Here is a 7,395-nt window from a genome sequence, read left to right on the forward strand (position 1 = left end):
CTTCTATATCATTATAATAGTTATTTATGATATAAAATCCAGAAAACAATTAGAAAAAATGTGAAAGATGTTGTTATCACAGACCATTTCTCTCCAAAAACATTGATCTATTCGCTACGTAGCTTGGGGATCTCAGCCATGTCTAATAGGATATCATAAAGATAAGATCCATCAGCCGTTTCCCTTTCGCTATAAGTTTCTATTTTTGTTTCTTGACCTTACAACATCATAAATCTAGCAAACCTTACCCCTACCCTACCTCNTAATAGGATATCATAAAGATAAGATCCATCAGCCGTTTCCCTTTTGCTATAATTTTCTATTTTTGTTTCTTGACCTTACAACATCATAAATCTAGCAAACCTTACCCCTACCCTACCTCAACTAACAAAAAATACAAACAAAAGCTGCACCATAAGACTTATGGCTGAATCAACAATCTCTGTTCTTCCTCATGAAATCATCATAGAGATCCTCTTAAAGGTTCCCCCAAAGTCTCTGTTGAAGTTCATGTGTGTTTCAAAATCATGGCTTGAACTAATCTCCAGCACGAAGTTATAAAAAACCGTTTGAAATTAACAGCTAACGACAAAGAATACAGTCACCACAGGATTATTTTTCAAGAATTCGCATGCAATTTTAAGGTATGTTGTCTCCCTTCCATGCTTAACAAAGAACGAAGCACCGACCTATTTGACATTGGTTCTCCCATGGATTGTCGGTTCTGTCAATGGATTGATTTGTCTGTATAGTAAGATAGAGGAGACAGTTCTATGGAACCCCGCTATAAAGAAGTCTAAGAAATTGCCTACACTAGGAGCTAAATTGAGGAACAGTTGCTCTTACTATCTCAAATATGGTTTTGGATTTGACGAAACACGTGATGATTACAAAGTGGTAGTTATTCAATGTATTGTGTGATACTGTAGTCAACATATATAGTTTGAAGGCTGACTGTTGGAGAACAATTAATAGGTTTCAGGGCAATTTTCTAGTAAATTCTCCGGGTAAATTTGTCGATGGTAAGTGTAATGACCCTCCTGGTCATTTCTGTGTCTTGCATTCTATGTGTCATTTAGAGCATTCTTGTAGCGACCCCAAGTCATTTATGACTTGCTGGGACTGACAGTTCGGTCACCTGGTCGTTCGTTTGGTCTTGGTGCGAGTTTTTGTGTTTTGGAGCTTATGAACCTTGAATGATCATTTTCGATCAAAAGTTCAAGAAGACGACCTCAGAATAGAATTCTGACGGTTCCATCAGCTCCGGAATGGCCAAATTAGGGTAGTAGCATAGTTGACTCAAGTATCGAGACCTTCGATGTGAGTTTGGATCATTAGGCGTTTTAGCCTTTGAAATTTGGCTTAAGGTTGACTTTGGTCAACATTCTTGGAAAACGCGCTCAGATGAAAATTTCGTCAGCGCGGTTAGCTCTGAAATCTCGATTTTGGTCTATAACGACCTTTCGTTCGACTCCCGAAGCCTCCGGACTCATTTCGAGCCCTTTAGTGGATTTTGGTTAAAAGGGCATTTGGAAGTGGGACCCACTTTTTATTGAGATGACCTTTGATGGAAATTTCGACTGCACCGTTGAGTCCAGAATATCAAATTTGGTATGTTTGCATATCTCGTTTGCGTGCATGGGATTCCGAACGAGTTCAGAGCATCCCGTTGGAGTTTTTAGTTTTTGGAAAATTGCAGAAATATCTGCTATAATTGCAGATATATCAGCCAACTTTCCCAAACTTCAAACCCTCATAACTCTCTCATCTCTCAACCGATTTGGGCGATTCAAAAGGCAAAGTTGTGAGATTTTTCAAGGACAACGTGTTGGTGATCTCGGATAGTGATAATTTCGTGAAACACCTGCTGCCACGACCCTTTTGTGAGCTTGATTTTGGAAGATTTTGAGACTTGCTTTCTCAGCCATTTTAGGTCTGATTTTAGTGATTTTTGAGGCTATCTTGAGTGGTTTTTCGAGGAGAACATTGTGGTGTTGTCAGAATTTACTGTAGACCGCCTGTTTCTGGTAAATATGCTGAATTAGCTGCTGTCCCATTTCTTTAGTTCTTGAGGAAAATTTGGGTTTTGGTTGTATGTTGGTACTGTGTAGTTTCTGAGCCCCGAATTGTGTCCCATCATGGAACACAAGTTCGGGGAGCTGTTAAAAACCTACTTTTGGGGTAATTTCAGAATTTTCAGCGTGGGTCCCACGATTTCCGTTTTGACCCCAAAATTGACTTGTCTCTGTTTGTTGTGATTTTGGTGTCTAAACGACCATAATAACGTTATGACTCTATTTTTGATAGCGGGGCAGCGTTTCGAGGACGTTCGAAAAGGGAAAGCTCCGGAGAAGTAATTTTGGAGCGCGTGTGATCAACCTACAGGTAGGCTACGGTTTCTCTCTCTTAGATTGAACTATAGAGTGTGAATGCATGTTGATTAGTTGGGATCTGGGTTGGTAGTGATTGAATCATGCATAGGTGTTTAGAAATCATGTTTTCGGCCTCTATTGCCCAAAAACTTATATAGAGCATCCAGTTAGAGTTCCGGCCTCTATTGCCCAAATACTTATATAGAGCATTCGGTTAGAGTTCCGGCCTCTATTGCCCAGATACTTATATAGAGCATCCGGTTAGAGTTCCGGCCTCTATTGCCCAAATACTTATATAGAGCATCCGGTTAGAGTTCCGACCTCTATTGCCCAAATACTTATATAAAGCATCCGGTTAGAGTTTCGATCTCTTATACTTGTTACTTATGATTGGTTACTTTGGTACTTTTGGTGAGCATTTGGTTCGAGGTCCGGCCTCCGTACTGTCAGATTCTACTAATTAGGGTTGAGGTTCTGGTTCAATGTTCTTCGTTCTTGGGTTCTTATATGCAATTCTCTTTAGTTATAGTTATTCTGTGTACTCGTCGGACTTATGGGGGTCCGTTCGGGTTTTTATTTAACTTGAGCACGAGTGTACCTTCTGGGCTTATGGGCCCATAGTTAGGTGTAGTTAGCTTATAGATTGCTTCAGTTAGTTCTTTCTACACTCGTGTGCATTCCTTTGTTAGTTAGATTTTCGTTCTTGACTTCGATTTGTGTTATTCCTTCTTTTCATACTGCCTTTACTTTTCAAGTTCAGTCGGCCTATGATGCCTACTGGGTACCTGTTGTTTTAGTACTCATGCTACGCTCTGCATCTATTTCGTGATGCAGGTTCGAGCACTAGTAGCCAACGTTGATCGAGCTTGGAGTAGACTGATCCGGAGACGGGAGTGAGCACACAACGTTTTGTACTATTTCAGTCTCCATCTATATATATAGACTTGTCTTTTACCTTCCGAGACAGTCCAATCTCTGTTGTCCACTTTTGGGACTTGTACTCATTTTGTAGTAGCTCTGTACTAGTGACTTCCAGGTTCTGGGAGAGATCTTTATTTGTATGTATGTTTTGGTTTGCTTCTGCCTGTTTATATTGTTTTTTGCCTACTCTTGTTTAGTTTCTATCCTCAGACCCATTACTTGTTGTTCCGGGTTACAGGTTGGCTTACCTGCTGGTGGGTTATAGTAGGTGCCATCATGACTTGAGAAATCGGGTCGTGACAGTAAGCTGTATTGGGCTTTATTAGTTGATGTTGATACGTTCAATATGTGCAACATCATTTCTCTTGATTTAGCAGACGAGACGTGGAGAAGGTTGGAGATTCCGAATCGTTATAGAAAAGGTAGTTATCTGTTGGCACTAGGAGTGGTGGAAAGTCATCTTTCTGTGCTTTGTCTTAATTGTCTTGAAGGAACTAATTCCGATGTGTGGATTAGGAAGGATTGTGGAGTTGAAGTATCACGAACAAAGACTTTCACTGTCGATCATCCTAAAGACCTTGGGGAGTGTAACGACCCAAAAAAAAAATGAACTAGTGAAACTAGAGCCTCACATGTGAGTTTGGAGTTGAGAACTTGATGAAATGATGAGAAATGACAGTGACGTCCGGAAACTAGTCGTTTGAACTAGTAAGTTGTAAGGGTCTTGTCGTTGAAGTTTGGAGTGTTGTTTAAGGGCTTAAGGGGTTGATTAGCTAGTTGATTAATCACCTTTATAAGCTAGCAAGACCTTAAGCTAGGTCATGAAATCATTTAGAACCGAGACCCTCAAAACAGTCCCCTAAAAACAGTTTTTAGTTTTAAGTTAGGAGTGAGGGTCAACTTTAAATGGTCATATCTTTTAGCTCAAAATGAATTAGGTGGACCATTANTGTAGTAGCTCTGTACTAGTGACTTCCAGGTTCTGGGAGGGATCTTTATTTGTATATATGTTTTGGTTTGCTTTTGCCTGTTTATATTGTTATTTGCCTACTCTTGTTTAGTTTCTACCCTCAGACCCATTACTTGTTGTTCCGGGTTACAGGTTGGCTTACCTGCTGATGGGTTATAGTAGGTGCCATCATGACTTGAGAAATCGGGTCGTGACAGTAAGATTTATTGGGCTTTATCAGTTGATGTTGATACGTTCAATAGGTGCAACATCATTTCTCTTGATTTAGCAGACGAGACGTGGAGAAGGTTGGAGATTCCGAATAGTTATGGAAAAGGTAGTTATCTGTTGGCACTAGGAGTGGTGGAAAGTCATAGTTCTGTGCTTTGTCTTAATTGTCTTGAAGGAACTATTCCGATGCGTGGATTAGGAAGGATTGTGGAGTTGAAGTATCACGAACAAAGATTTTCACTGTCAATCATCCTAAAGACCTTGGAGAGTTTATATTCTTTACATCCATTTTCTCTATACCTTGTTATCAGTCGAATATGGATGAGATTTTACTTTTACTTCCCCCGTTATCACGACATATAACGGTTCAACCAGACAAGTAGAGGTTGCTGATCAATTTGAGGAATGTACTACTGTAGAAATCTATGTAGAAAGACATGTTGATCCCCTATTGATATCATGAAACCTCACAATCATAATCACTTGACAATTATGTTGAAAACTTTCAAACGAACGTTTGGAGAGACTAGATATTTTATAAATACAAGCATTGTGCTTATGTTGGTATTGCTAGTGTAAGAATCATCAATTTCTTCATTTAGACATGTTTGACTCAATATACAATTATTCTCTGCACGATCTAGCGATAATGCGATACTTAAAATTTGATTAACAGGTCTAAAACTACCTCCTCTGTTCTGCTCTGCTACCAATTTTTTTGATTGTTACCTCATATGAAAAACATGTTTTTGTTTGTTTCTTTTTCGAGATTAGATTGAGACTGTTCTACTCAAATTCCTCTCATGGTATGATTTCTTCTTCATTCCAACTTCTACAACTACTGATTCCATAATCCCAAATGAAATCATAACTAATATCCTCTTAAGGCTTCCCCCTGAGTCTCTCTTGAAATGTATGTCCGTTTCGAAATCATGGCATCAACTTATATCTAGCCCTGATTTTGTGAATACACATCTCATATCAAACATACATCATAGAGTTCTATTCCCAGGCATCAATGGGAATTTCAGCATTAGTTCTCTCCTCCCACAACAATTCACTGTTCACATATATCCTCTCACTTTATTAGCTTTCGTTGTGGGCTTTGCCAGTGGGATAATTTGTCTTTGAGATCACAAAGGGATATATAAATGGTTTTGGAAATGATGACTCACGTGATGATTACAAAGCTCTGTTTAATGATTATTGTGCTGATGAGTCCAACCTTTTTTTCTGACTTGAGTAATGAGATCAACATTTATAGTTTGAGGACGGATTCTTGGAAAACACTCCATGACCAGCTTTATGGTATCTTTCTAATAAATTTTCAGGGTAAACATGTCAATGAGAAGCTTCATTGGATTGCATCAACTACTTAATAGTAATTTCATTGTGCGCAAGATCATTTCTTTTGATGTAGCCGACGAGGCATGGGGTAGCTTGAAGCTCCCATTTGTGGAGAAGTTAGTTCTAATTTAAAAATGGGAGCGGTGGGAAGTGATCTTTCTTTGATTTATACTTTTCGTCTAGGTGATACTACTTCTGATGTCTGGATTTTGAAAGATTGTGGATTTTGGACAATCCTCAAAATCCAAACACTAGAAGTAGTATCACCTAGACTACAAGTATTAAACATAGAAAGGTCACTTTCGACAACTCCAATTTTGAAATTAAAATCGACTTCTCCACAAAATGGGAAGCTCCAAGCTTCCCCACGTCTCATTTTCTACATCAAAAGAAATGATGTTGCACACATTTTGATTATGAAGACTAGTAGATGCAATCCAATAAATCTTCTCGTCGACAAATTTGCCATAAAGATTTACTAGATAGATGCCCTGAAGTTGGTCATGTATTGTTGTCCACAAATNGCGGCATGATATAGAGGATTATTGCCAAGGTAGATCAGGCTTTAGAAGAGTGGAGCCAAGAGAGGTAACTCAAGTCAACCGTTACTTCCTTTGCAAGTGAAGACAAGATTAGACAGTGGCATAATTTTCAACAGTTATCAGTAGAGTGCAAATGAATTTTCAACGCAGATAAGTCAAACATTCCAATACTAAGTATCAAGGTAAGAAAGATCATATTTCAAAAGCTATAAACATGACAATGCATTACTTCTGAAGCATTTTCAACAACAGACTTCACAGCTATGATGTTTACAAAAAGTGATTTTCCATTTTAGGGCTTACATAGTTGTGACCATTAAGCTACCTTGTTTAGACTACGACAACTTATAAAAAAATTTCTCTAGCATTAAATGATGGTCTTGGGGTCAAATGGGGAGTTAGAGATTTAGGGTTGGGTAGGAAGTTCACAATGAAGGAGGTCATGGGCATTTGAATATCTCCACTTATGCTTCAGCTAGATAAAGGAAATCAGAGAGGAAGAAACATGGAAAAGAGGTAGAGAAAAAAGAAGCCCACTTACAGAGAGTTACGAGCTCAACCACAAGACAAGTTGCCTCCATCGAAACCACTTCTTGGATCCATTGTTCCACTGGATTATACCTCTACAGGAGAAAAGGTGGAAGTTAGAAAACAAATGGAGAAGGGAAAGAGTAAGCTAAGAAAATCTTACCTTTGCGAGCTGAGAAACAGGGCTAACATGGCAAACAAGAGCAAGGTGTTGATGATGTACGACAAAAGGAATAGGAAGGTTGGATTTCATATAGCTCCTGGCGGCGATACGGAGAGAAAGAAAAAGAGCTCAAATTTGAAAACCCTATCTTCTAGGGTTTTGATATAGAAGTTGGTAGTTCCATTTAATGGACTGGGCTAATTTTTTTCTCATTGTTTTGGGCTGATCCAATTTTTTGATAGTTCTTGTTTCTTACAGATTTATTTGAAAAATGATAAAAGGAGCTACAAAGTCCATATTTAATTAAAAAAATTAAATAAATCTTTAATAATATACACGTTT

General features: G+C 38.5%; 1 pseudogene; it reads left to right on the forward strand.

Moving 5' to 3' along the window:
* The first annotated feature begins 423 nt into the window (after nt 1-423).
* On the forward strand, nt 424-4,936 carry LOC125852625 (F-box/kelch-repeat protein At3g23880-like; annotated as a pseudogene).
* The last annotated feature ends 2,459 nt before the right edge of the window (nt 4,937-7,395 follow it).

The sequence above is a fragment of the Solanum stenotomum genome, unplaced genomic scaffold (genome assembly GCF_019186545.1).
Source record: "Solanum stenotomum isolate F172 unplaced genomic scaffold, ASM1918654v1 scaffold37560, whole genome shotgun sequence".
NCBI classification, from domain to species: Eukaryota; Viridiplantae; Streptophyta; class Magnoliopsida; order Solanales; family Solanaceae; genus Solanum; species Solanum stenotomum.